Raw genomic sequence first — 17650 nt, forward strand, 5'->3', positions numbered from 1 at the left:
GTGCACGCCACCATGCTTGGCTAAATTGTTTTAATTTTAGTAGAGACAGAGTTTTGCCATGTTTGCCAGGCTGGTCTCGAACACCTGACCTCAGGTGATCCACCCAACTCGGCCTCCAAAAGTGCGGGGATTACAGGTGTGAGTCACTGTGCCCGTCCAAGCAAGAAAGAAAGCAAGAGAGAGAGAGAGAGAAAGAGAGAGAGGAAGGAAGGAAGGAATGAAGGAACAAAGGAAGGAAGGAAGGAAGGGAGGGAGGGAGGGAGGAAGGAGAAGGGAGGACGGAAGGGAGGGAGGAAGGGAGGAAGAGAGGGAAAGAAAGAAAGAGAAAGAAAGAAAGGAAAGAAAGAAAAAGAAAGAAAGAGAGAGAGGGAGGGAGGGAGGGAAGGAAGAGAGGATGGAAGGAAGGGAGGGAGGGAGGGAAGAGAGAGAGCGAAAGAGAGAAAGAGAGAAAGAAAGAAAGAGGAAGGAAGGAAGGAAGGAAAGAAGAAAGGTCAAAGTTTTTTAAAAATTGAGATTATAAAGTAAAAAGGTTATAGTAAGCTAAGATTAATTTATTATTGAAGAAATGAATGAATTGAACGCAGCCTCAGTGTCCAGTGTTGATAAAGTCTACAGTAGCATGCAGTGATGTCCTAGGCCTTCACAGTCACTCTCCACTCACTCACTCACTCACCCGTGCAACTGCCAGTCCTGCAAGCTCCATTATGGTAAGTGCCCTATACAGGTGAACCATTTTAAAATCTTTTAAATTGTATTTTTGCTGTTATCTTTCCTATGTTTAGATACACAAAATACTTACCATTGTGTTCCAGTTGCCTGTAGTGTTCAGTACAGTCACATGTTGTACAGGCGTGTAACCTAGGAGCAACAGGGTGTCCCACACAGCCTAGGTGTGGAGTGGGCTATGCTGTGTAGCTTTGTGTAAGTGCACTCTGTGATGTTGGCACAAAGACGGAAGTGCCTGACGATACATTTCTCAGAAAGTATGCCCATCATTAAGCGACATGTGACTTTTTTTTGTAGTCCTTCCAGTGAAGGTCTGTTAATGGTGAATTCTGATAGCGTGATCATTTAGCCGTCACTCTTGAATGAAACAGCTGGATAAAGAATTCTATCCTGGGGTTTTCCTCCCTTGGCCGGGCGCGGTGGCTCACGCCTGTAATCCTAGCACTTTGGGAGGCTGAGGCAGGTAGATCATGAGGTCAAAAGATTGAGACCATCCTGGCTAGCATGGTGAAACCCTGTCTCTACTAAAAAAAATACAAAAATTAGTTGGGCATAATGGTGCGTGCCTGTCGTCCCAGCCACTCGGTAGGCTGAGGCAGGAGAATCGCTTGAGCCCCGGAGGGGGAGGTTGCAGTGAGCAGAGATCGAACCACTACACTCCTGCAAGACTTGTCTCAGGAAAAAAAAAGGAAAAAAAAAAAAAAAAAGAATTCTATCTAGGGGTTTCCCCTCCTTTCAGCACCTAGAATTGTTATGTCACTTCTGGGGTGTGCCACTGTCGTGCAGAATTGAACGTTTTCCTTTGAAGATAGCCTATCTTTACCCCCGTCTTTTCTCTGTCTTTGGTGCTCTGCAGTTTCACTCTCATATGTCTAGGTTTGAATTTGTTTTTATTTAACCTGCAAGGGCCTAGGGGCACTTCCACAATCTGAGGATTTATGTCCCTTTTGAATTTTAGAAAAGTGTCACTCTTTAGCATTTTATTTTTAAAATTGTTTTTATTAAATACTGAGAAGACACAAAACAATATTTTAAAAATATGTAAGGTATAAAGTATAATGGAAAAAACAAAAAGAGAAGAATAGTACAACCCCTATGTCCTCGTCCTCGAGTGTAGGAAAAGAGTGCCAGAGTCACACCATTGCTTTTGAATTCCTTGTCTGCCTCCCTAGCCCCTCTGGTTTCCATTCTGGAGACCATCAAATCCTAAATTCGATAGTTATCATTTCTTCGTAGTTTCACAAAGAAAATTTAGTTATGCATGTTTTAAACTGTATATCATTGGACTAAAGCTGTGTTTTCCTTTGTTTTCTCCACTCAAAATTATGTTCTTCAGATTCTCTTGCATTGTTGGGCATAGGTGTAATTTATCCATACTCGTTACTATATAGTATTCTGTCACTCATATTTTATTCATCTGCTGTCAATGGACATAGATTTGCTTCTAGTTTTTTATTAGTAAGACTAGTGCTGCTTGGGCTGGGCGTGGTGGCTCATGCCTGTAATCCCAGCACTTTGGGAGGCCAAGGCAGGCAGGTCACTTGAGGTCAGGAGTTTGAGACCAGTCTGGCCAACATGGTGAAACCCCATCTCTACTAAAAATACAAAAATTTGCCGGGAGTGGTGGCATGCACCTGTAAGCCCAGCTACTCGGGAGACTAGGATTCTCCTCCTAACGCAGGAGAATCATTTGAATCCAGTGAGCAGAGATCATGCCACTGCACTCCAGCCTGGGCGACAGAGTGAGACTCTCTCCAAAAAATAAACATAAAAATAAAAATAAAAGAATAGTGCTGCTTTAAGCATTTTCGTAAACGCCTCCTGGAACAGGACAGTTTCTCTAGAGTTTACACCTAGGAGTAGAATTGCTAGGTCATAGAGCACGTATGTGCATTTTCACAAAGCAAATTGGTCTCCAGAGTGATTAAATTAATTTACACTTCCATCAACAATATATGAGAAATTGTCTTGCTTCACATCCCATTCAATGCACAGTAGTGTCAGGTTTCCATTTTTGCAACCTTCATGGATGTATAACAGTACTTCATAGCAGAATTAATTTGTATTTTCCTGATTGCTAATGAGATTGAGTGACATTTTGTATACCTATAAAACACTTGTGGAATTCTTTTGACTCTGGTGAAAATAGATGTCTTTTTTAATTGATTTGTAAGAATTCTTTACATGTTCAGGAGACTAATCCCTTGACAATTACACATTTAGCAAATATCTCATCCTAGTCATTTCATTCTCATTATAGTGTCTTTTGATAAGTAAATGTTTTTATTTTAAATGTAGGCCCATTTGGGGCCGGGCGCGGTGGCTCAAGCCTGTAATCCCAGCACTTTGGGAGGCCGAGACTGGAGGATCACGAGGTCAGGAGATTGAGACCATCCTGGCTAACACGGTGAAACCCTGTCTCTACTAAAAGATACAAAAATATAGCCGGGCGAGGTGGCGGGCGCCTGTAGTCCCAGTTACTCGGGAGGCTGAGGCAGGAGAATGGCGTAAACCCGGGAGGCGGAGCTTGAGTGAGCTGAGATCCGGCCACTGCACTCCAGCCTGGGTGACAGAGCGAGACTCCCTGTCAAAAAAAAAAAAAAAAAAAAAAAAAAGAAGAAAAAAAAAAATGTAGGCCCATTTGTCAATTTTTCCTTTGTGGATTTCAATTTTTGTTTCCTGTCTAAGAAAATGTTTATATCCCTAAGGTCATACGAGTATTCTCCCAGACTAACTTCTAAAATTTCTGTAGGGTTGTATTTCACATATAGCTCATTAATCCACCTAGAGTTGGTTTTTGTGTGTGATGTGATGTATCAGTGTTAAGTCCTAAATACTCTTATGTATTCTACCCTTGTTTGTTTTTGTAAGTATGTTCTCATCTTCCGTCTCACTTATACACACAGCGACATTATGGGATGTAGAAAAATGGTACTTTTTGAGAAATTTATAGACTTAAAGCTTAAAGGCTGAAAATTAAGTAGCTATGTTTTCAAACTTGAATGTTAAAGAACAACAGAAAAAAAATCACAAAAAAGTAGGATGAAGAACTCTATAGAGATAAGAGCAGAAACCAAATAAATAACCACCATATAAATAATAGATCAATTAAACAGAAGTCAATTAAATAGGAAACACATAAATAATAGAAATGCTCAGGGAATCCAAAATACTGCTCTTTGAAAAGTCTAACAAAGTAGATATCTGGTAAGACTACTCAAAACAAGAGGAGAAAAGGCAAAAATAAATATTGTTAAACTGACAAAAGTGTCATAAGTTCAGAAGCAGCAGAAATTAAAAGGTTAAGAGAATGCTTTTCATCAACTTTATGCCAATAAAATAAAAATTCAGAAAAAATACTCATTTCCAGGAAAATGTATGTCGATTTTGCATCTATCGGGCTAAACTCTCTTGTTAATTCTAATAATTTCCCTGTGCATAATTATCAGTTTTCTATCTAGAGCAACTATACAACACAGGAATTGTAACAGTGTTACTCTTCCCCCATTGCTTCCTTGAATGTCACTACAATTGTCTTTCTGGAATGCCAATAGAAGTATAGTTATTTTGTACTTCTCATTCTGTCCTCCAGGCTTCCTAACCTCTCTTTTGTATTTTCAGTTTGTTTGTTTTTGTTTTTTGGTGTTTGTTTTTGTTTTTGTTTTTGTTTTCTGAGACAGAGTCTTGCTCTGTTGCCCAGGCTGGAGTACAATGGCATGACCTCGGCTTACTGCAACTTCCACCTCCCAGGCTTAAGCGATCCTCAGCCTCAGCCTCCCAAGTAGCTGGGACTACAGGCGTGTGCCACTATGCCTGGCTGATTTTTGTATTTATGGATTCGACCCCTGTAGTGTAGATTTATATTTGGTTCTCAAGGGTCCCAGAGTTGTTGTGGGCTTTGGCCCAATTTGTTTTTTCTTGTGCAACCTTTTTGTTAGTTTAGCAGCTGAGGATTCTCACCTTATATAGTGGTGTGTGATGTGTCTCCGGTGTGAGGATGTGTATGTGTATTTGCGAGAGGTATTAGGGGTATGAGGATGTCTGTGCCGAGTGATTTCTAATTCTTCTACTCTTTAATACATTTACTTTACCTTGTCCTTATTCAAATGATCATGACTTCTAAATTATTGAGGTTCAAAAAAAGCTTTTCTCTAAGTGATCTGCCAATATGTATGCACTGATTTTAAGTCAGGGATTTTAAAAAATACTTAATTCTAAAGTGAGAGGAAAATAGAAAATATTCTGCAGAACTATCACACCAAACTTTGCTCAGTATATTATTTGAAAATTTTTCTCATGGTTCCTGCTTCCTTCAGAAAGCTTTTGCAATAAATTGTATTAAAACAAATTCTATACAGAACACAAGACTGCCAGTATAGCAAAATGTGTGAGATAGTTTCTCACAATGGACTTTCAGTGGAATACGAACATCTCTTTTCTAGATGATATAACTTTCCTAAGATCTTAGAAGATATTTTAAAAGTTTTTCTTATACAGAAGGAAAGAAGAAGGAAAGAAGAAAAGAGGAAGGAAGAAAAGAAGGAAGAAAGGAAGGAGGGAAGGGAAGGGAAGTGAAGGGGGAAGGAAGGGAAGGAAAGGGAAGGGAAGCGAAGGGGAAAGGAAGGGAAGGGGGAAAACAGGAAGGGAAGTGAAGGGGGAAGGAAGGGAAGGGAAACAAAAGGGAAAGGAAGGGAAGTGAAGGGGGAAGGAAGGGAGGGCAGGCAGAAGGAAGGAAGGAAGGAAGAAAGGAAGGAAGGGAGGAAGTGAGGAAGGAAGGGAGGGAAGAATAAAATCTAATAAAGTTTTACCAAATATAAATACATTTTTATACGTGTTCTTCATACCTAGCATTTCCCATTATTAATTATTGGTAGGTAGTCCTAGATAAGAGAAGTATGGGCATGGCTCATATGCTGTGGTGTGGTCAAAAATGAAAGAGTCAACTATGACAGAACAGCCTGGCACTGTCTAACCCTGGAATTGGACCCATCTATTGAGTTGGGGCCAAAGCGACAGCACCAAATTCAGCCCAGGCCATGGTGAGAGGTGCCTCAGTGCAGGCTTCACCAGGGACCTGTAGACTGCGGCCGCTGCACAGGACTTCCCCAGAATGGGAACCAGCTTGAGACTCCTCCAATCCCAGATTCTCCCTTTACTGGTTGTATAACCTGATACAAATTCTTTTTTTTTTTTTTTGGTTGGGGAAGGGGATGGAGTTTCACTCTTGTCGCCCAGGCTGGAGTGCAGTGGCCCGATCTCAGCTCACCACAACCTCTGCCTCCTGGGTTCAAGCGATTTTCCTGCCTCAGCCTCCTGAGTAGCTGGGATTACAGGCACCTGCCACCACACCCAGCTAATTTTTTGTATTTTTTTAATAGAGACAGGGTTTCCCCACATTGGGCAGGCTGGTCTCGAACTCCTAACCTCAGGTGATCTGCCTGCCTTGGCCTCCCAAAGTGCTGGGATTACAGGTGTGAGCCACTGTGCCCAGCAACCAGATACAAATTCTTTTACTTCACATTTTCCAGTATCCTTCCCTGTGAAACAGAGATGTTATCTACCTCATAGGATCCTTATGAAGATCATATGAGGTCACGAATGCAGAGCCCATGGCACTGTGCCCTGTCACACTGCAAGCACTCGACTCATGTGAACTGTCCATGCAAGCAGTAGGCGTCAGGGCGGTTCAATAAGCAGGGAGCTGATATTTGGCAATCCAGGCAGGCTGGCAGCATCGTATACAGTTTTCAGCAGGTAACAAGATGATAACAATGAACCAAGGGTTGAAGTACCAGATCCCAGTCCCAACAGAGGTGGAAGGATAAAATAGACATTGTGGCAAAAGCAAAGAAGAGCCCAGGCTCAGGAGAATAGAGTAGGCAGGATTCAGTGGCTGGGGCTCAATGCTAAGAAACAAGACAAGGATGTGGTTAGCAAAACTGTTGGACAAAGTGAAGACTGGGCCTTGGCTGCAGGTACAGGACAGAACTGGAGGAGCAGTGGCAAAGGAGAATGGGTGTCCACTCTCAAAGCATCTAAACATAGCTTTGAAAATTCACTGCATGTCACCCTACTGAAGCCCAGTTAGCTGACTATTGGTCCTGGAGCCAGGGTAGGGGAACTTGCTGGAGATGATAAATAAAATGTTTTTAGTTTTATTTATTTACTTATTATAAAAGAAATTAAATCATATCCTGACCGAATAATGCAATGCAAGATGCATATCACTTACAGCCTCTTACACTTGAGTTAACAAAATTAGAAATTAAACCAAAGTATCTAGAAAATACATCACAGCTCAGCTACAAATCACCTATTTTTAGACCCATCATGCTAATAACTTTGTTTTTCTGTAGTGCAAGGAAATACCTATATCTAATAATTTTAATAGTCTGAGCTCTTTGGCAGTATAGTGAAAAAGCATGTTCAACAGGAGTTTTAGTTATTTTTCTTTAAAAAAAATCCCAAGACAGGGCACGGTGGCTCATGCCTGTAATCCCAGCACTTTGGGAGGCCGAGGTGGGCGGATCATCTGAGACCAGGAGTTCGAGACCAGCTTGGCCAACATGGTGAGACCCCGTCTTTACTAAAAATGCAAGACTTAGCTAGGTGCGGTGGTGTGTGCCTGTAGTCCCAGCTACTTGAGAGGCTGAGGCAGCAGAATCTCTTGAACCCAGGAGGTGGAGGTTGCAGTGAGCTGAGATTGAGCCACTGCACTCCAGCCTGGGTGACAGAGCTAGACTGCGTCCCAAAAAAAATAAAATAAAATAAAAAATAAAAATAAATCCCAAGTCTGTAGGGTGGCCACACAGCCTTTGTGCATGCCATTTAAAAATTATATGTGTGCTCCCCATTGCAAAACTTTTATTTTCCCCATGTTGTCTAGAAATTTTCCCCATGTTGATAGCTGAAAATCATTAAAGGAATCCATGATGGTTGTTTCTAGGTCTTTGACTCTTGCTACGTGGAGCAGCAGAGAACTTTTCTTCTCTAATGTCCCAAGGCAAAATTTCCCATTTCAGAAGTAAGGCTCCTGAGGAGGCCCTGTGGGCTTGGGGTTCCCTAACTACGAGAGCGGAGTACTGGCACAGGAGGGTGGTCACCTCACGTTCTCCCTCCTGCACGGACCACCCTGCAGTATGTTCAGACGAGCAGAGTGACTGGCATGTGTCTTGAAAAAATATGGCTCCAGCAAGTGATTTTCTGAAGCCATTGCCCATGTTGTGACATGAGGATTCTGTTCAATTTCCCTAGAATAATGGATTGATCAGCCGGGCTTGGTGGCTCACACCTGTAATCCCAGCTCTTTGGGAGGCTGAGGCGGGAGGATCACCTGAGGTCAGGAGTTTAAGACCAGCCTGGCCAACATGCTGAAACCCCGGTTCTACTAAAAATATGAAAATTAGCCAGATGTGTTGGCGCATGCCTATAATCCCAGCTACTCAGGAGGCTGAGGCAGGAGAATCACTTGAATCTGAGAGGTGGAGGTTGCAGTGAGCCAAGATGGTGCCAATGTACTCCAGCCTGGGTGGCAGAGAGAGACTCCGTCTCAACAATAAATAAAAATAAATAAATAAAGATAGAAAGAAAGAAAAGAAAGAAAGAAAGCAAAAAAGAAAAGAAAAATGGATTGATTGCTAAGGACATATCCTCATGCATAGGGACCAAGAAGAGAAAATAATAGATTGATTGCTAAGGACATATCCTCATGCATAGGGACCTTGTGCCTGCTCAGGAAGTGTAGGGAAAGGTCAGATATATCAGCCACACTGGTCCCCTGCTTGGAGGAGCAGGCATTGCCCCAGTATTGCTCTAACTGGTTTCAGAGGTCATTCATTCACGGGAGGACCAGGTCCTAGGTTAGGCCCTGGATATGCAAAAATGTGGGGGTGCCCTTCTGGAGCATCCTTTTTGGGGTCGGGACATGAACACTCACAGATATTTACACCATAATACAATGAAGGGTAAGATCGTGATGCCCACAAGCTGGTTTCATAGCTCTGAGGGCATGTGGGAACTGTGATCAAGGAAGGCTTCACAAAGGCCGGTGGCATTTGGGCTGAGTTTGGAAAGATGGCAGCTTCTTACCAAGCAATGGGAAAGAACATAGGAGGTAGTAAATGTAAAGGCGGAGAGGCGTGAGCGAGCCCGGTGGGGCAGGGTTAGCAGTGGACTTTGTCAAGGACCACTTCTCAGAGAGGGCTAGTAGTGAGCCTGACTTGGGAGCGGTGGCTGGACATTTAGGGGAATGATACAAACCAAGGCACAGAGAGAGGAACCAGCAACAGTGGGTGAGGGTGGAGAGGCCAGGGCCGTCCTGAGGGGCACTGTAGTGGACTGGAGGGCCATGGGGCAGTGGGGCCCCAAAGAAAAGGAGCAGATAGGGGTTGCCTCAGGGTTGGAAGGCTGTGGCTAGGAGGACAAGAAGTTGGTGAAGGAAAGAGAAAGTGTGGAAGAAGGCCGGGCGTGGTGGCTCAAGCCTGTAATCCCAGCACTTTGGGAGGCCGAGACGGGCGGATCACGAGGTCAGGAGATCGAGACCATCCTGGCTAACACGGTGAAACCCCGTCTCTACTAAAAATACAAAAAACTAGCCGGGCGAGGTGGCGGACGCCTGTAGTCCCAGCTACTCGGGAGGCTGAGGCAGGAGAATGGCGTAAACCCGGGAGGTGGAGCTTGCAGTGAGCTGAGATCCGGCCACTGCACTCCAGCCTGGGCGACAGAGCGAGACTCTGTCTCAAAAAAAAAAAAAAAAAAAAAAAAGAAAGTGTGGAAGAAGCTAGAATGGTCTCAGGGAAATCAGCGAAGGGGAAAAATAATTTTGAGACTCACAGAATCATCGGTGGCCACTAACTGGTCCATTTGCCACTTTTCATAGCTAAGGAAATTGAAGTCTGTCAGTAGGTGCCTCTTTCAGGTGGAGGACCGCCACCTGTCCTTGAGACTTCCATCCCACCCTCACCCCTGAGTCCTCTCGCACATATCTGGCACTTAGAAGGGCTTATATCATGTAAACAGACCTCCTATCTCAGCTGTAGCAGGAGTAGAATTAGTCACAAAACACCACGCTCCAGATATCAATACATATTTCCAAAAGATGGAAGCAGGGGAAAGCCAAGAAAAGACAAGAGGGTTTTTCTAGAAGAAGGTCATGAGAAACCAGAGATGGAAATTTTCCAGGGACCAGATGAGGCTAGAAATTAGAATGTGGCAGGGGTTACGGAATAAAATGGAGTCAGTGGGGCCAACTGTTTAAGGAATTTCTCTCTGGAAAATCAGCAAGAAAAAATACTAATTGGAAAGGCTAACAGGGTCTTACTCATCTTCTACAGTTTTATGTTTGTTTATTTCTGAGACAGGGTCTCTTGCTCTGTTGCCCAGGCTGGAGCATAGTGGCATGATCATGGCTCACTGCAACCTCAACCTCCCAGGCTCAAGCAATCCTCCCAGCTCAGCCTCTCAAATAGCTGGGACTGTAGGAGTGCACCACACCTGGCTAATTTTATTTTTTATTTTTTTTGTAGAGACGGGGTCTCATTTTGTTGCCCAGGCTGGCCTTGAGCTCCTGGCCTCAAGTCACCCTCCCACTTAGGACTCCCAAAGTATTGGGATTACAAGTATGAGCCATCGAAACCATCCATCTTCTACAGTTTTAACCTCAAGCCTAAAATTGCTATGACTTCCATGAATTATCTCACACTAGTAAGAGGATCTAGCCTGGTTAATGATACATGTATCAAATGATAAATTATAGTTTGTAACATTGTTTTTTTCCTAGACCCAGTGATGTCTTTAGTAACTCTGTCTGGCTGTCTCTTCCTGTCTCTCTCTGTCATTCTACCTCTCTCATCCCTCCCTCTTCTTGCCCACTTCCACTTCCATTCCCTTCCAGTTTCTTCCTTCTTTGTCCTCTTCTCCACAGCACTGTGGGCGACGTGGACTCTCATCTCTGTGCATGCACCAATCCTTGTCATTACAGCCAAAGGGACCCACATGGCCCCACATGGGAGGGTGCAGATTCCAGAGGCCTAGGGCCAGCAGCTTCCTTTACTTCCCTCTTCCCTCCTGCCTTGCTATCAGCCTCCTTTTGTAGCGGTAGAGGATCTATAGTGCTTCGTCATCACCTGTAAAGTAAAAATGTTCTACATTATCCCCTGTCCTATGTAGCCACAGAATCATGGAATTAACTTGGGCTTGCTTGGAAAAAGAGTTCCCCTATTGCATGACTCTCCTTCTCAGTACCCATCTCCACCCACCAAGAGTCTATCATGACATGGTCAGTGGTGGCAAACCCTGGGATCCCAATCTTGAGGGAATGGGTTGAGGACCCATGAGACTGAACTGTTCAGATGGAAAGAAAAACTTTTCCAATATTTAGGTATGTTCTCCTTTTCATACCTTCAGCTCATTAATATCTAGGGCTGGGTCTGAGGGGATATTGTGCAGAAAATAGACTTTGTCCCCACCATTCAGCCTCCCATTCACTGAGGTCTCTCCTCCTGCTTCAGCTCACCTTCTCTCTGGCACCCACATCCACTTTCTTGTCTCCTTTCCTTCTTCATCAAAGCAGGCTTTCAGAAACAGATCCAAAATATGTTCATAAGAAGGTGTAAATAACTGATACAAGTTTAAGGTATTACTCGTTAGAAGCAAATTTGTATTTTGACAAGACTCAAAGCCTTTGCGGAAAAGAATAAATCCATAAATCTTTAATGGAGAAAGTTTAATTACATAGCAGGAGAAATGCTTGGGGTTGAGTGGAGTATACCTGGTTTTCCTAAAGGCATACAACACACATCTACTCTACTTAGAAATTAACACACACACACACACACACACACACAGACACACACACACATTCTCAAACCTCCTTACCTGTTTAATTCCAGACAATATGTTAAGTGCTTACACACACTTTCTCATTTAATTCTTACCCCCCAGAAATTGTACGAAGTGGATATTTAGTGTCTCACGTACATCGTGGTACACAGGAAGGTCAGTACATTGCCCAAACTTGCATGGCCGGTAAACACGGAGCTGGGATGCGAATCTACCTTCTTTCCACAGATCATGAAGCCCCCCGCAGGAATACTGTATCCATGTGGTGAGGAGCAGTTTTCCTGTTTGCCTCCTGGGTTGTTTTCTTAAGGAACATATAGAGCTTTAAGTACCTTTTCTTGTAAGTCATTTTTAAAAGCCCCTTAATCATCTTTGTTTTTCTCTGAACTCCCCAGAGTCTGTGTGTGTCATCCTCATAATGATTTGCTTGAAATGAAACACAGTGGCCTGGTCTATTTTCACTTTTCAGCCTATGCAGGATATAAAAATAAACAGCATATGGTGAAAAGTTAATGAGATTTAAAAAAATAAGTTCACTTAAAATAATCCATGGGGTTTTCTACATGTGTTCTTGGTCTGGTTTCAAAAACCACAGGAGTTTTACGATGCTTTAGAAAAGGGTAAATATTTTGCATTGTTTCTGTTGGGGTCAACGGGAAACCAATCTTGTAGGATCAGCACTAATAATCATGTTGTTTGTAAACAACTGCCATGCTAGACTAGTACAGACCAAGCCTTACTGTGATGTGCCTGAGCGTTAAAACATGTACGTAGCAACGCTGCAATGCTCTCTACAGTTAGGAACCTCATGCCTACACAATAGTCCTTTAGCTAACAAGAATGAGGAAGTCTACCTGGAGGAAGGTGGTAAGTCAGACAGAGTTCCTTTCTTAGAGTAGTAGCTCTCTGAACACAGCTGGAAACATATGTTACCTTAATAGGCAGAAACCATCTTTTAAGAAAAATGCTCTCTGCCTTTTTTTTTTCCATTTTTGGGGGGGGGGCGCAGGGGGACAGGGTCTTGCCCTGTCATGCACCAGTACAGGTGCATGCCACCATGCCCAGCTTTTTTTATTTTTTGTAGCGATAGGGTCTTACTATGTTGACCAGGCAGGTCTTGAACTCCTGAGCTCAATCAGTCCTCCTGCCTGGGCCTCCCAAAGTGCTAGAATTACAGGTGTAAGCCAACATGCCTGGCCTTCTCTGCCTTTTAACTAATTTTTTTCAAGTTAGGAATCCTGTATTTATTTATTTTATTGAGACAGGGTCTCACTCTGTTGCCAAGGCTTGTATGCAGTGGTGTGATCACTGCTCACTGCAGCCTCCAACCTCCCGGACTCAAGCAATCCTCCCACCACCGGAGTAGCTGGGACCACAGGCACATACCACCATGCTTAGCTGAATTTTGTATCTTTCAGTAGAGATGGGGTTTCGCCATGTTGCCCAGGCTGGTCTCAAGCTCCTGGGCTCAAGCAACCCACCTGCCTCAGCTTCCCAAAGTACTGGGATTACAGGCATAAGCCACTGTGTCCAGCCTGTCTTTATTTTAAATGACTAGCATAAAGAGTCATTGCTGCTTTAGCTACATCAGTTCTCTGCATTGAAAGAAACAGTTAATTTGAAAATGCATATAATAATTTTATTTGCACGTTTGGATTCAGCCATAAAATTATGTTGACAATTGAGTGCCCACTGTGGGTTCGGGAATGTTCTGAGTGTGGTAAACAATATAAGAGAAACTGAAGATAGGGACTTTGTCCTTGAGAAATCGATCATCCAGCTACAGAGATGAAAAGTACCTTAATAAAGTGGTTATCAAACACTTCCGGCGTGCCAGGTGCTGTGCTCAGAACTTTGAAGGCATTATTTCACTGAATCCTCAGAAGCCCGGGGAAGTAAGTACTACTGCGATCTGTGTGTTACACAGGAGGAAACCAAGGTTTGGGACGTTTACAAACTCTTCAAAGGGTTGTTGTGAGGATTATGTGAGAAATCATAATGCATTATATCAGTTGGGTTTAGATGTGATTTTCTACGAAAAAAAGAGAGAAAAGGGGGGAAAAAACCAAAACAAAGCAAAAAATACCAGTAGCTTAAACAAGACAGAAGTTTATTCTTCTTTCTAATACACGAAGTCAGGAGGTAGCCAGTAGCCGAGCTGCCCTGAAGCTCCGCTTGGGCATGTGGATGTACTGACTTCCAAGGGAATCTGCAAAATGTAGATTTTTTAAAAACAGGTGGTCAGCTTGGCCGGGCGCGGTGGCTCAAGCCTGTAATCTCAGCACTTTGGGAGGCCGAGGCGGGCGGATCACAAGGTCAGGAGATCGAGATCATCCTGGCTAACACAGTGAAACCCCGTCTCTACTAAAAAAACACAAAAAACCAGCCGGGCGTGGTGGCGGGCGCCTGTAGTCCCAGCTACTTGGGAGGCTGAGGCAGGAGAATGGCATGAACCTGGGGGGCGGAGCTTGCAGTGAGCTGAGATTGCGCCACTGCACTCCAGCCTGGGGCACAGAGCAAGACTCCGTCTCAAAACAACAACAACAACAACAACAACAACAACAAAAACAGGTGGTCAGCTAAAAATTGGGACTTCTGTAACTAAAGGTGGGAAGAACAGATATTGGGTTAGGCAACTTGCTTCTCTGCCATATGTATGCACAGTGCCAGACACGGGATAAACATACTAAATGGTATGTAATAACAGTTACCAAGCTCAATGTAGCCTAGAGGTGGTTTGGTTCATTGATTAAACACAACTCTTTGTGTCTGAGGTTTTCTCTTTTCTAGGCTTGTGCACTATCCCTAAATAGGTAAGTGAATGAGAACAAGGGAGGGGTGTGCCGCAGGCTGGAGGCATCCCCATCCCCGCTTGGGTCAGCTTCTCCTTTACCTTTTGCAGATATTCAAGGTGGTTTGCCCTAAGGTTTCGCACCTGTGTGAAGGTGGCAGGAAGCAGCCAAGTCACGATGCAAAACAAGGACGCTGCCCAGGCCTGGGCATTTCAGTTTCTGATTGCCTCTCCTGCTCCCTCTCAGCACCTGTGAATGACAGCTCGGGTCTCTGGCAAATGGGAAAAAACAGGGACATGCCAGTCACATTGGACAAGACATCCTCTATATCAGCGACAACAAGCAAGATGCCCCTGGTGCTGTGCAAGCAGGTGGCCCTGAGAAGGGGTTGGTTTTAACTCATGGCTAGATGTCTTGAATTTGGTCTATTTATTTTGAAAGGTTTTCCATGGATCATCTCAATCTCACAGATACCTAGATAAGAGACAAGATGCTCAGGCTACAGAATGTTCCCACTGTGTGGAGCTGAGGAGTTGTCTTCTGCCTCTTAAACCTTGAAGCTTGCTTTTTCTTTTTTGAGACAAGTTCTCACTCTGATGCCCAGGCTGGAGTGCAATGGTCTGATCACAGCTCCCTGGAGCCTCGACTTCCCAGGCTCAGGTGATTCTGCCACCTCGGCCTCCCAAGTAGCTAGGACTACAGGCACATGTAACTATACCTAGCTAATTTTTATTTTTATTTTTTTATAGAGATGAGATTTCACAATGTTGGCCAGGCTAGTCTGGAACTTCTGGGCTCAAGCCATCCGCCTGCCTTGGCCTCCCAAAGTGTTGGGGTTACAGGCATGAGCCCCCGTGCCCAGCCTGAAGCTTTCTTTAGATCTCAGTTTCTTTTGTGAGCAGGTTGGCGTATCAGAGCAGGGGTGGGAGAGCAAGCTGGGTAGGACTGATGGGTAGGGTGGAATGGTCTGGACAGCAAGGATAAAAGCTGGAATTTCCAGTTGCTTCATAAATTGGTTTGGGCAGGAAGGGGTGGAGAGAAAAAAGAAGAAAGAAGGCCTTGGCCCTGCCATCCTTTCACCTTCTTATCTAATCTACGACCTCATTCTTCAGTGTTACCTCCACATTGTCTCTCTCATGGAGGCCACTGCGAGCATACATGCAGCTCTGTGCAAGTTAGGAAAAGACACCCCATTCTCCAGTGGACTCAGCTCTGTGCCAGGACTCAAAGAGTGGCATGCAAGGCCCCAGCTGAATCAGAGACCCCACCCACCTTCTTGGCCTTGAGCAGTGAGCAACCTGCACATTATGAAGTAGTGGACTCTGTGGGGTCAGTTCACTTGTCTCTATCCCCATAGTCCCTCTGGTCCCCATACAACTCCACCATCTCTCTCTTCTTACTTGGGCTATGCGCGATCATCACAGATAATTAGGAAAGCCACTTACAAAGAGGCCTACATTTAGACGTTGGTGTTGTTGCCAGGTACGTTATACATTTAGTCCTAGAGATACGACGACTAGATGAAAAGATGTTCACCATGTTTTTTGCTTTTTAGTTTGGGATCTATTATCAGCTCACACTGCCCTATGAATTAAAAAAATAAATAAATCTTAAGATTTATTCTGCAAAAGGCATATTTGTATAGCATTGTATTCTTGAGTCTGTACATTAGGAATTTAAAAATGTAAACATTAAACATTTTATGATCCTATTTTGTGTTTTTTTAAATATCATAATATCCTCAGAGCCTCAATAAATGAGAGTGGCCAGGCCTCCCTGGTCCCAGAGGTCTGAGCCTGGACTCCTGGGACCTGCCCCCCGATTCCAGCTCTGGCTGCACCTCCAACGTGCTGTCTTCCTAGCAGTGGTTTCTTGCCATAACCCAGATCTGATGTCAGCCCCCTGCTTAAATGCCCTAGTGACTTCCCAGTTTTTGGGTCACAAGCCCTGATTTAACTGGGCCTGGGACAAGCATGGTGGTCCCCATCTCAGCTACCACTCCCAGCATGCCTGCTCTCCAGTCCCACTTGCCTCCTGCTGTCTGCGACACTCTTTCTCTTCTTTATTTAATGTTTTCTCCTCTTTCTTTAGTGTTCAGCCCAAGTCACATTTTCTCAGGGAAGCTGTCCCTCAGTCCCCAGTCTGCATCAGGCTCCTTGGCTATTTCCCTCATAGAACCCCGTACCTTTCCTTCAAAACCCATTGCTTTGGAACTCTACATTAGTGATCATTCGATGAATGATCCGGTACATTCAATGTGGTCAAGTATCATTCGGTTTTTTTTTTTTTTTTTTTGAGATGGAGTCTTGCTCTGTCGCCCAGGCTGCAGTGCAGTGGCGCGATCTCGGCTCACTGCAAGCTCCGCCTCCCGGGTTCACGCCATTCTCCTGCCTCAGCCTCCCAAGTAGCTGGGACTACAGGAACCCGCCACCACGCCCGGCTAATTTTTTGTATTTTTAGTAGAGACGGGGTTTCACTGTGTTAGCCAGGATGGTCTCGACCTCCTGACCTTGTGATCCACCCGCCTCGGCCTCCCAAAGTGCTGGGATTACAGCCGTAAGCCATTGCGCCCGGCCGTATTATTAGTTTTTATTGTTCACTACAGTGGCCACAGCACCTAGCACAGGGCTAGGGCAGAGTAGGTGATAGACAGTTCCTTGTTAAATGAATAATCGGGGTTGAGGCAAGGAGTCCCCTTCCCAGATGCTCATTGTGGGTTATGATTCGGCAGGGAAACCTTTTGGCACGTCTGGTCCTTGAGAAAGAGGGTCACCTATACTACACAGAGTACAGCTTGACACAGGTGTCACCTGAGGGCCCAAGAAGATGCCAGGGAGAGCTCACTGAAATTTAAGTCTTAGAGTTAGATGTTGCAATGTAACTTCAAATCAGAGAGAGAAAAAAATTCCTTATATTTAACTTGGGCATTTTTAGGGGAATGGGTTAATAAGCAGATTCCTCAATGAAATTATGTCATTTTGTGTATGAAAAGCATATAACCAAGTCCTTTGGCCCTGACCAAGACAATTAGATGACTGTCACAAACCCTTAAAGGTGCTCACTGACTTGCATAATGAATTAGAAACAAAGTCATTGGGTATAAGCAAGGTGAACTAAAAATGAGGAATGCGCTCCATTAATGCACGAGTTACTGTTATTTGGGACTTACTGTGTTTCAAACATAGTCTTATTCTCAAAGTTTACCTGTACTATAAAGCAATTAATCATATCTGTGAGAGACCCAGAAGGCCCTCAGGTAAGTTGCTGAAACTTTTCTAGAAAACTGAGGTGAT

General features: G+C 44.1%; 1 long non-coding RNA gene across 1 annotated transcript; it reads right to left on the reverse strand.

Annotated features, from left to right (window-relative positions):
- Window positions 1–13649: 13649 nt before the first annotated feature.
- LOC135970311 (uncharacterized) lies at window positions 13650–14633 on the reverse strand. Its single transcript, XR_010586003.2, has 2 exons — window positions 14501–14633; window positions 13650–13774 (listed from the first exon to the last, which is right to left on the reverse strand). It is a non-coding gene; the product is annotated as an uncharacterized lncRNA (long non-coding RNA).
- Between the last annotated feature and the right edge of the window lie 3017 nt (window positions 14634–17650).

This window comes from Macaca fascicularis, chromosome 4, assembly GCF_037993035.2.
Source record: "Macaca fascicularis isolate 582-1 chromosome 4, T2T-MFA8v1.1".
Taxonomy (NCBI): Eukaryota; Metazoa; Chordata; class Mammalia; order Primates; family Cercopithecidae; genus Macaca; species Macaca fascicularis.